Consider the following 13,678-nt stretch of genomic DNA (forward strand, 5'->3'; position numbering starts at 1 on the left):
GGGGGTAATGGAAATGTATTCCTACTGAACTTTTCTATTTCATTAACCATTGCATTAAACAGTAACACATCCATGTTAAACATAATCTGTCTCTTTTTTTAAAGTAAGCTCTATGCCCTGCCCAGTGTGGGACTTGAACTCATGACTGTGAGATCAAGAGCTGCATGCTTTACTTACTGACCCAGCCAGGCACCTCAAACATAATCTCTTTTTGATTCAAACTTTCTAATACTTCAGAAACTTTGGTGAATAATTTACATTTCATATTTTTTTCTTCAACTTTCAGAGCTTTATGAGAAAGGATAATACTGCTTTCTTTTAAATGAGTAGATAATTTTGTGATTTTTTTCTCTATATTTTAACATGAACTTTTATTAAGCATTCCATATTACCAACTGTATTGTACTTTACATAAATATATCACTTTTCTCAAATTGACTTAATGTGAACAATAGTTCATATTTGTCCTGATTAGTCCAGAATTATTCATATGATGAGTGGCAAAGACACGTTTTAACACTAGTTTTTACTAACTCAACTTCCATGTTCCTCCTGAATAAACTAAGCTTTTTTTATTCTTAATATTTTCTGACTTCTTCAGTTCAATTGAAATTTGGATTTTTCAAAGAAGTCCCCTACCATTTCCAACAGAAATTCAGCTTTCTCTTTCTCTTGTGTAAGAAAGTCAGTCGGCTGCTTACATTTATGTCACTTTCTGACTTTTACTCTACCTTCTCTCAATTCTAATTTGAATTTAATGTTAGGAAATAATGGCGGCCTTCTTTCTGTTCAAGCTACTCCTGTATCCTCCAGAATCAGTATTCCTGAATGAGGTCAACTACAACTGACCAAGATCTTTATCATTTTTATAGTTTCATCATCACTCTTGATCTATGCCATGACCTAATTTCTCATCCACATTTCAAAATTCAAACTTTCAGTACTCCAGTGCTACAATAATCAGTGCTAGTGAACTTGAGGTGACCAGAAGTTCAAGTATTGCAAGCATTAGTAATATAAAAGTCCAACTGTGTCTCTTCTACAAATTAATATATGGCTAATACTAAAAATTTGTAGTTTTATCATGAGAGTCTGCTTCTTTACAAAATGTATTATATTCCTATTATATGCCAGGGACTGATTAACTCTTTGGTTTCATTCTTTTTCCCAATTGTGACAATTTTTAATTTTATTTTATTTTACTTTATTTTTTGAAAGAGAGTGAGGGTATGAGAGAGTGAGGGAGGGGCAGAGAGAGAAAGAGAGACTGAGAGAGAGAGAGAAAATCCCAGACAAGCTCCATGCTCAGTGCAGAGCCTGACATGGGGCTTATTCCCACTACCATGGGATCATGACCTGAGCCAAAATCAAGTCAGACGCTCAACTGACTGTGACACCCAGGTGCCCTGGTGATAATTTTTAAAAGCAATTTGCTTCCCAAACACTGAATGGCAATTTGAGTTTTAAAATGCTGTGTTATGTGCTGTTAAAATAAATAATAAAATAAAATAAACCTGAGAAATTTTGAAGATCTAATCACCTTTATTCAACAAAACATAATTAAGCAGCATCCATCTAGTAAATAGAAGTGAATGCCAAGAGTTTCTGGAAAGGAAAGATTTTTAAAGGCAGAAAGGGGTGGAACAGGAGAATCATAAACAAAAAAAAGACTGTTTCAGGCAAGGTCACATTCCTTTAGAGGAAGGCAGGATAGATTACCTCACTAGTGCTGGCCAGGAAATTCCAGACTGACTAGTTAAGATGACCTTCCTAGAAGAGGTTGAAACTGCAGTGAAGTTAGGTAGATATTAAGTCTTGGTTTGCTAATATAGGGCTTAGCCGAAGTGACTCTATTTTGAGTGGTTTTTGTTGTTGTTGTTTTAGTTTTATTCATGCCCACCATGGGACTTGAACTCATGACCCTGAGATCAAGATCTGAGCTGAGATTAATAGTTGGACAATTAACTGACTGAGCCACCCAGGTGTCCTGTTTCTTTTTTAACAGTACTAAATACCAAGTTGTCCCCTGTGCTGTCCTTGCTTTTGTAACCCCATTCATACAATCATTATGTTACTTTTAACCTTGACCCTTATAATAGTCTGTTGTCTACCTACTTCCCATATCTTCCTCATCCGTTAATTTTCTAAAATACAGTAATAGGGGCGCCTGGGTGGCTCAGTCGGCTAAGCCTCTGACTTCGGCTCAGGTCAGATCTCACGTTCGTGGGTTCGAGCCCCACGTCAGGCTCTGTGCTGACATCTAGCTCAGAGCCTGGAGCCTGCTTCCGGTTCTGTGTCTCCTTCTCTCTCTGCCCCTCCCCCTCTCATGCTCTGTCTCTCTCTGTATCAAAAATAAATAAAAAAAACATGAAAAAAAATTAAAAAAAAAATAAAATACAGTAATAGCAACTCTAAGAAATGATGTTCATAATTAAGCAGCTACTTAGTTTGCTGAAGGACACTTTATAGATCTAAAGGGTTTGAGAGGAAGCCTTTCACACCTGCTGACTTATGCCCAAGGTCTCAGAAGCTTGAAGTTCTACCTTCAGAAATGGGTGACCCAGCACAGAAATGGAATGAGGAATTACCACAGAAGGACTTATGAACTTTTTAATGACTTCTCAGAAAATGTACATACAAATATACAAGTGCACAGAATTTTGAATGTGATTTCAAAGAGATTCTCAGAAACACTATGTCTTGAACATTGGGCAAAGAACTTTTGTTCCAGACATCCTAAAAATTACTTTTGAATAATGCAACACAACTCTTTCAACACAATCCAGAGAGCTGTGTACTTGGACCAAATTGTTTATATCCCTTATAGTATTGTTTCTGCCAAATTGCCCCATCTGCTTTTGCCTTGTATAACAGACAACTGCAAGAATTTCTTTTCTGTTCGTAGAGATCCTCCTCCATCACATCCTTTATACAGACTACACAAATGCACACTATGTCTTACATATTATTTCACAGATTAACAGATACTTGGAGCCCAGTGTAAAGTTCCATGGACTCTAGGTTAACAATGATCTATAAAAAAATAAACTAGTTCTTTGTAAACCAGACTCTGTTCGTATTTCCCACTCTCCCTGTTTCCCAGTTCTTCTCTCATCATTTCATAAATCCTTTTGATGTTTCTTCTATATCATTTGTATTGAAGCAAAACAAAACAAGAAGATATTTTTGTCTACACCATCACAAAAGTGTTAGAATGGAGGCCTAGAGATGGGCATGGGGGTTTCAGTGATAGTCAAAATGAGAGAACCCATTAATGGATATGGGTTTCTTCCTTCAATTAATCTGGAGATTGTTTTCCAAGGCTAAAACCAGAACATTCTGAATTTTGCTTTAATTAAGGGAATCAGTGTTAACTTTCATTATGATTTTGCTTCGTCTAAAATTTCTATCTCATTTCATTGCCCACTGAAAAAAAACAAAATAAACTCTTTTGCCTGGCCCTTAAGGAACATCAACTATTCCCACCTGCTGCTATAGCTCCATCACCTCCTCCTCTCTTACACAAAGGCCCATGCTGCTGTCAAGCCACACAAGCCTGTCTTCTTTCAAGAGCTAGTGAGTTTCCTAATCTCTGTGCTGCTTTTCATTCTATTGATCATGCCAGGAATTTTATTTTCTCAGTTCTAGTGTATATTAAAAACACTTCATTATAACATGCTTATATAGTTAACACATTAGATGAAAAATATTGACACCTAAAGATGGCTATGTTATAAAACTGGTATATATAAATCATATATATTTATGTCTTTCAGCACTAACCACACCTTCTCCATTCTTATAATACTTAAGATGTGCTTTGCTTTATATTTTCTTAAGTTTTTTTTAATGTTTTATTTTGGAGAGAGAGACACACACACAAGGGGGAGGGTCAGAGAGAAGAAGACACAAAATCTGAAGCAGGCTCCAGGCTCTGAGCTGAGCTATCAGCACAGAGCCAGACGTGGGGCTTGAACCCAAACCATGAGATCAGACCTGACCCGAAGTCGGACGCGTAACTGACTGAGCCACCCAGGCACCCTTATATTTTCTAGGTCATTTTATGTGATCCTTTCTTTAGCTGGAATTCTTCTTCCTCCATACTTAATCTGCCTGCTATCCCTTCCCCATGTGATGATGCTAACTGGAAAAGGCTGGTTTCTACCCTTTGCATGATTTCCCCTTTCGCCTAGTTCCGCTTCTATTTTATCACACCTCATTGTAACTTCCTGTTCATTGTCTTATTTCATCATTTATTCCCCAATGCCTATAGAGCACTGTATAAGCATTCAAATGAATGAAAGTTGGTGACATTGAAATGTAGGTATCATTAGGGGCACCTAACTGGCAGGGTTGGTAGAGCATCCGACTCTTGATCTTGGGGTTGTGAGTTCAAGCCCCACAATGGGTGTGCAGTTTAACTAAAAAATAAATAAAAATATAGGTATAATTGGTTTTGAGGAGTTACACGATACTAGTTATTGAAAACCATGAAAATACTTATAACTTTGATCCACTACTCCAGGAGTCAAAAATTTGAATACTTCCAAGGGTCAGAAAAGTAATGTAAATGTGCATTGTGGCCTGAGGGAAGAGAGTGAAAACAGGATATTGTATTTGCCTCACCGAAACACATTCAGTTTTACACTTTTTTTTTAACTTTTTTAAAAATTTTTTAAATTTTTTTTATTAATTTTTGATACAGGAGAGACAGAGCATGAGAGGGGGAGGGTCAGAGAGAGAAGGAGACATAGAACTGGAAGCAGGCTCCAGGCTCTGAGCTAGCTGTCAGCACAGAGCCTGACGCAGGGCTCGAACCCACGAACGTGAGATCTGACCTGAGCCAAAATCGGAGGCTTAACCGACTGAGCCACCCAGGCGCCCAGTTTTACACTTTTATAAATACTGTAAATGCAAACAAATCATAACACTTACCTCCCTCTTATTAAATTGTTCTTTTTAAAAAAATTTTTTTATGTTTTTTTATTTATTTTTGAGAGACAGAGAGAGTGCGAGCAGGAGAGGTTCAGAGAAAGAGGGAGACACAGAATCTGAAGCAGGCTCCAGGCTCTGAGCTAGCTGTCAGCACAGAGCCTGACATGGGGCTTGAACCCATGAACCGTGAGATCATGACCTGAGCCGAAGCCAGACACTTAACTGACTGAGCCACCCAAGGCACCCCTGCTATTAAATTGTTCTAAAGGAACAATTCCTTAGAAGAAAAAAATGCATATTCATAATAAAATTCCTTGTAATTTTATCTATGAACACAAATTAAACAGCTAATAGGGGACTTATTAAATTAAATGTGGGTTATATCCACTAAATGTCATCCATTCTTTAATATTAAAATAACCCCCTCAAACTATATAATATGAAAAATGCTTTCACTATTGAAAATAGTAGAAGGATAAAGCAAAACTGTATAGTAGCTATAAACGTGACCACGTAAAAATGTGCATCCGTGTTAACAAAAAGGATTGTGCAAAATGAAGATAGCTATATTAGGGTGCTCAAAATAAATTATTTTTAAAGTCCACTTTAATAATTCTTTGATTTCTAGTCCCAATCTCTGAAGAAGACTTTTGGGAATATCTTTTGGAATCTTCGAAGATAATATCTAGCAAGCAGAACCAGGTTACTTTCGGTAAGAACTAAAGAGTATGAATTGTGAGCTAAGCTAGAAATATCATTGTCATAGCAACCTCCAAAGATTTCATAGAAAAGCCATGGCTTGGACTTTTTTTTTATGGCGATGACTAACAAAATTCCTCTTGAAGCAGTTCTGATATAGTGAAGGATAAAATGCAGTAAGTTTGATAATGAGTTTCTCTGAAGAATAGTGATAAACTGGCATAACCTTGAGATCAGAAGTGAGAATCCTTAGTTGAGGCTTAGCACGTTTTGTGTACTGATTAGGTTTTAGTGATGTAATGCTGATATGATGCCAATCTGTCTTTCCTGCATATAATAATTTATTTAATAATAATATAATAATTCTGTAATGATAATAATGGTTATGCTCATTAAAAATACCTTAGTTCTTGTCAAGGGAGATTTGTTATATTTTTCTGATTCTTCATAAAGACCCAGTTATATGTTTGCAGTGTTCTTCTGTGATACTGTATATTACTCTTGGAAACAGAGGCTTATGGAAATATTGTTACCATCAATAGAAATTATTATAACTTCTTTGGAAAGGACATACCCCATTAGTCTCATTGCCTTGGTTGTTAAGCTGAATTGCCATCCTTCCTGATAAATCTTTTCCATGTCCAAGCTTCCTGCAAGGTTTTGTATATTTAATCCAGTTCTGTTTAAATTTAGATCAAGAATGCCCCCTTAGATTATTTTATGAAGACCAGTTTGCTATAGTTAGCAAAATCTGGCTCAGCCTACTCCCATGTATTGTTTTGAAGGTTTTCTGAATAGCAAATGAAATCAATAGCTTTGTATAGCAATTAATGCATTAAAACTGCTAATATTGGGGGGTGCCTGGGTGACTCAGCCAGTTAAGTGTCCGTCCCTTGACTTTGACTCAGGCCATCATCTCATGGTTTGTGAGTTTAAGTACTGTATCAGGCTCTGCACTGACAGTGGGGAGTCTGTTTGGGATTTTCTGTCTTCCCTCTCTCTATCCCTCCCCTCCCCATGCTGTTTCTGTTTCTCTCTCTCTCTCTCAAAACAAATAAAAACTTAAAAAAAAAACCTGCTAATTTTTTGATCATGCTTAAGCCATGAGTAATTCTTTGACTTCACTTGGAGCATCTGCCTCTTTGATGGCATATTTCAGTGGTAATAACTTTGGCATCTTGCACAAATCAGCAGCCTAGATACAGGGCCATAAAATTAAGGAGGAAGAGATTGTTGATAATTACATTAAAGGGGAAAATATTAATTAGCATTTTTTTTCAGTTTGAGGTAAGCTTATATAAATTTGGGTTTATCATAAATAGCAGTATACCCAAAGTATCATATTTCTCATACCTATACAAAATACTGAGTCTAGCTTTCTATGTAACATTTAAAAAACCTCACATACACAGTCGAATGACCTAGTATCTCAAAATAAAGGTTTGTGTGGCAGTATGAGGAAGCATTATTAAAGGAGTCAAAATTAACAAGATGTAGGGCTGAGTTTGAAGTCTTTGTAGTTTAGGCCTCATCATTGAAATTGGCATTGGATTGTCATTAGAATTAATACCTGTTCACTCAGTTCCCAGACCAATTAAATATATACCATAAATATCTTGGTTCTTCTGACTAGTGTGTTTTCCGAAGCCACTGGGAAAACTGCCTTTTTAACCATCCCCTGAGGACAAAGGTCATGTTACAAATAAAAAGAAGTATTGATTTCTATTTCCATTTTTCAGCACTTAACCACAAAATTAAACCTCAGATTTTTAAGGAATAATTTAGTCATTATGTTAGTGTATAAATAGGATCTGTCCATTTATTCACCCAACAATTACTTGAGCTGCTGCTTGATATAAAAGATTGTATTAGTGAGTTAAAAAAATGTTTGAGGAGCATCCTGGCCATTTAGTCATGTAGCTAATCATCACTCATACTGAAGTTCTGAATCAGAAAAAAAAAAAAAAAACGGGGTTGAACCAATATTAAGTTTTGCACGCAAATGGCCTTTGGAAGCACAGAAGGGAAGACTTCTTTCACTGAAAATTGTCACTTCTCTATAATATATTAGTATGTATCTTAATTGTCTATGTTTTAATTGAAGAAAAATGAAGAAATCATTCTGTAAAACCCCTACTGCTTTGAGTCATATGCAAACTTGTTGCTAATTTGAGGCTTTTCTAAAATTAAAGTCATAAGATGAGTAGTTAATAACCTTGATTTAGGAAAGTGACTGAGGTGGACTAACCAGGATGTTGTTTGCACCAAATATATATCCTTGCCCTAGTCACTCTTTTAAAAATCAGCCTGACAATACAAATGTTCTATCTTTAAATATTAGTAAACCTCCTGATGAAGTTTTCCAGATTAATATGAATGCACTTATAAAACGTGGTAAAAGAATGGGGGCATCTAAATTTAGTTTCTTTAACTTACTAAACAGCAAAATACTTTGCCAAATTTACTTGACTTCAGAATTTTCATTTCTACAGTTTGAACCAGGAGATGTATCTTTATCGGCCTATTAATTTTCTGAAATTCTAATACTAAATTGTTAGCTATCTTTATAAAATTATTAAAATGTTTTATAAGTACGTCTCATGAATATTGAGTTGAATAGCTATGAAACTGAAATTTCTCAAAAGTATAGTAACAAAGTATTATTTCTAAAGGTGTATCTCAAAAAGGATTAAACTGCATAAGTATAATATTTACTGTTCTTTCTCAAAAGATAAGAACTTTCTATCCAAAATATATAACATATTAATAAGCTTGTTATGGAGCTGAATTTCTCCCTTCAACAGAACACAGGACATATGTAAGAGATTTTTTTCTTTTCCTAATGCATTTCCTATCAGAGTCTCATGGTGTAACTGTGTTTAAAGTGTGCTCTTAAGCATTTGTCAGTTAAAGAAACTCAACAGAAAGACACAATCTGAGCTTGCTAAGTGGTATAAAATTAATAAAAACTGCAGCTCATTGGAATGTAGTGTGTTACAGGATTTTTTGCATACTTGGCTCTTCAACTGATTTGTTTTGGATTCTGGGTAAATTATTTGGGACCTTAGTTAAAAGTAAGCTTGTGGAGAAATTTTGATATATACAGCCACTTCACATTGAGCTAATAGCTATGTTTTCAAGTATTTTGTAGGAAGAAAAGATTAAAGAGCAAAGAAAGCTGGATTTCCTTAAGAGCACTGCACTATAATGTGTACATAAAGACTAGACAATTACTAGGGAGAAATAGGCCTGCCAAAAAAGGCCAAATATGTGCAACTCCTTTCTTTTGCTGAAAATCTGTCCTAATTTCATGTTATTATGTCTTAAAAGAATATTTTGTTTTCCATTAATGATACTATTATAATTCAGTAGATATGTTCCTCACCAGACTTTGTATCTACAATATATGATAAAAACAAAGGTATAATTATAAGATACCATACTCATCTCATTAAATTGGTATATTCTAAACCTAATATAATGGATAAATATATGTGAGCTAGTTATATAAGTCTCTAGTATATTTGAAAAAGATATTCATCTTTATATTAAAGCAACATTTTTACAATATTGTAAGTTATAACTACATATAATTATCACACAAATTTTAATTAACACTTACTACACTAAATCTGTTCCCCAACAAGAATGATATATGCATATGGGTGTTTGTGTGAGTGAGATGACCGGTATCTTTTAAAAAATTGTACAAGAAAATTTAGAGTAATGAGTTTTCATCTAGCATGAGGAGGTCATCAAAATCATTCTCCATAGTTCTTTAATTCTAAAGTACCATATGATGTATGATATACCTTTAAATTAATAACTTCTATTGGAAAGAGAAAAAGCTGATATAGCAAATGTGCACATTAGAATATAAATATATGAAATATGTATAAAATTTCATTATTTATAATGAAATAAAGGTATCAAAATGGAATATTTTTATTTACCTTAAAATTAAATTTAAATTGAAGCTTAATTTCTACAGCAATCTTTAGAAAGTTTCATTATGCAACCTTTGTTAAAGATAATGTATAATTTATTATGATTTATTTAGAAATTTCCATCAATTTTAGAATTCAAAATTGTGGCTAAAACCATCAACTGCCTGAAATTCTTTTTCAGTCTATGAGAGTTCAGTGTCTCCATTGAGCCTATAATGAGCTTCATGGAGACTATAGCAGGTAGAGTCCTCTCTGAGTAATTTATAGACAGTGAACATGATGAGTTGCCCCATGTTTGCTCAGGTTTCTGATCCCTTTAAATCATTCAAGTACCAAAAGAATGAGTATACAGCTACTAGGAAGAGTGAATATTTTAACTTAGTTACAGTCTCTTTGAAGCAAAGGCACATTTGTACATAAGTGTAAAGAAATATATTTTTAGGAAAATATTTTAAGTTACAATCAGAAAATGGTGAACTCTGGAGCTTCATTTATTGCTGATGAGAGTTTAGAGCCCTTTAGACATTGACATGATGGGCTTATTTTTTTTAATCAGCAATTACAAAGTGACTAAGTGCTAGATATCAGTGAGTAGAATACCAGGTAAAAATCATCTCTTCTTCCTTGTACAAAACCTAGATGGATCCTATCAAAGGATAGAATTAAACAGGCAAGGGAAAATATATTGAAGACTACTACAATAAGGGAGAGAGTTTGGACTCAACTCTGCTGAAACAAAAGTCAGGAGAGTTTTTCAGTGCTGAGGTGGAGGACACGAAGTGGGTAGATTGGTCAGTGGCAATTGAGCCTTCTGTGTTTTCTAACTGGCACTTACTGAAGTAGACTCTTACAGTCCCACAGATAATGGGGTTGCTCTCTTTCTTGATTATGTTTCAAACATATGGCTCCAGGGTAATTGAGAAAGATACTCCTTGGGTGTGAAACTGTCAAGAGTTTGGAAGAAGATGTGCCTATCAAAGGGCCAGAAATCAAATTCACAGTAGCAAGTTTTCTAAAGCAAATGCTTTAAGTAGGGAGAGGTTAGGGGCCTGTAGTCAGGAAGAAACCTGTCCAAAGTTTAGTCAAGCTGAGAGGAATGTTAAGGCTGGCTGGTTGGTTGGTCAATCCAAACTTGGAACAGAAATACAGATCTGTTTGGCAATTCTGGAGAAACACCTATAAGAACAGGAAGCTCCCCTAATCTCCTATCTTCCTTAATTTGATTTAGATGTTTCACTTATGTGTTCTTTCAGGGCCACAGTTTTGCCAATATCACAGAACTTCTCAGGTCTAATTGCAATTGTCGGTCTGTTTACTACTGTTAACACTAGACTGTAAACTTTATGAGGACAGGGATCGTACTTACATTTGTAAACTCAGGACCTACTGTAATGCCTCTCATCTTATAGTACTTCATTTGATGCCTGATAAAATGAACTGAATTCTAAAAAAATCAGAAAAGGGTAGCCAAGCTGGGAAATAAGAATGCAGGAGTTACAAAAGAATTAAGAGCCTTTAGTTTGATAAAATTGAAGACTGTAAGGGAATATGATCAGAGACCATGTATTCCTAGAAGGTATGAACTGTTTTAGTAAATTGTAGAAAACTAGAAGCAGGCCACACATGGTGAAGGTAATAGGAAAGGGAGCTCAGGTTGAATGTTGACTGGATGGTAGATACCATACTATTATCGGATTTAATCCTTTATCTGTAGGAAAAGCATTGCAAACCCCACTTTATAAGCAAGGAAACAGACATCTGGAGTGGTCATATAATTATAAACTTAAATTGTAATAAAGTTTTAGAAGAAGGGACAAATAAGCAACAACTTACACTCTGCATATTAGATCATACCTCTAAGAAAAGATCACCCTCAAAATAGAAGTAGAATCAATATAGTTATTAGATGCATCTTTAAATGCTAGAGACATGGAAGGTTACAAAGAAAACAGGGGACGGTTGGGGTAACTTTCAAAACTTTTGAAGCTAGTATCCCCACAGGAGACTGCCCCTCGTCTATACATTATTGGGTTGGCATTCATTAGTGGGGCCCTCCTCTTGTACTTAGGACACTCTCTATGATTCTTTAGTAACAAAATATCTTTGTTTCTTTGATTCTGTTATCACTGAAAAAGATTGTTTAAAGGAACAACCTTTTTAATTTTTTTTCAGATACACATTGGGAGTGGTATACACAAACTCTCACTATGTGCTGGTATCTCCCTACATATCAGTAGGAAATAGTAAGTCTGCTGGTGCTAGTCCCATCTGGCTAAATAAACTGTTCAAAGGAGGATATTTCTGAACTGACGAGGGATGTCTAGGACAAGAGAAACAGGTGGAGAGAATTTAATTAACAATTCAGTTTGATCTGAAAGCCTGATAAAATTCAAATACCCATGTAAGGCTTATTATGGAACTTAGTTTTCAAAATAATATGGCTTTACAATTTTCCTTCAGAATTTGGAGTGAGAAGAAAAACAATAATTTAATTTAGTCAAGAAAAGGAACATCTTCCTTATGTTTATTTGAAATCCTCTAGTGAATCCTTTAACTTGTCATCTTATGGATTTTACCTTTTTTAGAAAAAAAGCATACAGGGAGGAAGTAAGATCTAGTGCTTTTTCCACTGTACCACTGGCATTCTTCCCACTCTTCTGTAAAACTCTATCACTTATATTCCTATAGATCTGTGAACTGCAATCAAGAATCCTCTTACACAGCCTCTTACACAAAAGCCTCTTAGACAAAAGTATCAGGATATTCTTAGAGAAACTATATACAAACAGGCATATTTAGACTAATTTTTAGTTCATCATCATGCCCCAATAAGAATGCAAGGTTGCTTAGCAACAGGATCAGGCAACCTTAACAGGAAAATGCATAGAAACAATGGTGAAAAGTGTTTGAAACCTTAAAAGGCAAATTCTTTTAATGAAATCCTTATGATTATATATATAATATGTCATGGGGAGAATGAGCTTTTCAATCTAAGGATTGTTTTCTGAGATTGGTGCAGTATTATTTCAAGGCAAAAACTGTACTTTCTGTACAGTAGATAGAGTAATAGTATTTTAGTCTTCACATAATTTAGGAAACTTAAAAAAATTTAGCGGTGTTAACCTGAAAATACATAATATTTCCATGCTATTCCATTAATTATCCTTAAAACCACAGAGGTATATAAAGGTACTTGCAAAAAAAACACCCCAAGTAAACAATACAAGTATATATGATTAGCTAGGATATTCTATTTTTATATCATCATATACGAGTAGACAATTAAACATTCAAAATTATGTTATCTTTTTAATTTGAACACACACACATATATGCAAACATACATTATCTAATTCCCATTTCCAGTTTATTTTTAAAAACCTATAAAGCACTGTCTCTTTGGGAATATTAAATTGACTAATTTTTGACTAGTTTGACTGAATGAGCTAATTTTATACTGTAATACCTGTAAAAATGCTGACTTGCTTCTATTAGTAACAATGGAAACAAATCTGGTACATGTGGGCTCTCTTGATGTAAATGCATAAACACTCAGCTGATTCAGTCAAAGAATAAGCTCAGTGTTCTGGATCGGAAGGCAGAAAATCCCAACTCTCATCTTGGTCTTGCCTCTTGTTTTAGCAAGTCACTTAACCATTCTAGACCTCACATCCCTCCTCTATAAAAGGAGACCTCCAGAATTCTCACCAGGTCTAATACTCCTAATGACCCTGTCCATTAACTCTTCTCTTGGAAGAATTGGTTGTTTTACGGAATTGGTTATTTGGCTACCATCTTTATGTGAATGTTAAAAGTAGCAGGCTTATCCATCAATACTGTTGAAGTATCTGGCAGAAAAATTTCATTACTGGTTTCTTTTTTGCTTTTTCTTTATGTCTGATTATATACTAAAGAGCTAATTTTTAGTTCTGGAAGCTGAAAACATGCAGGTGTGGATGTAATATGCCGCATCCCTCTATACCAAGCCATTCTGTTTTAAAACTGGCTTGTTTGCAGTCTTTCAAAGAAGGCTAGATGAGCACATCTGTTTACTTTTTTAAGAAGTTTTATAACATCACCAAAAGGTCATCCTTCAA

At 34.9% G+C, this 13,678-nt stretch overlaps 1 protein-coding gene across 1 annotated transcript in view; it reads left to right on the forward strand.

Moving 5' to 3' along the window:
- The window catches only part of PKIA (cAMP-dependent protein kinase inhibitor alpha), a 94,778-nt gene that overhangs the window by 25,187 nt on the left and 55,913 nt on the right, over positions 1–13,678 (forward strand). The gene's annotated exons all lie outside the window — the stretch shown is intronic.

The sequence above is a fragment of the Suricata suricatta genome, chromosome 15, assembly GCF_006229205.1.
Source record: "Suricata suricatta isolate VVHF042 chromosome 15, meerkat_22Aug2017_6uvM2_HiC, whole genome shotgun sequence".
Lineage (NCBI taxonomy): Eukaryota > Metazoa > Chordata > Mammalia > Carnivora > Herpestidae > Suricata > Suricata suricatta.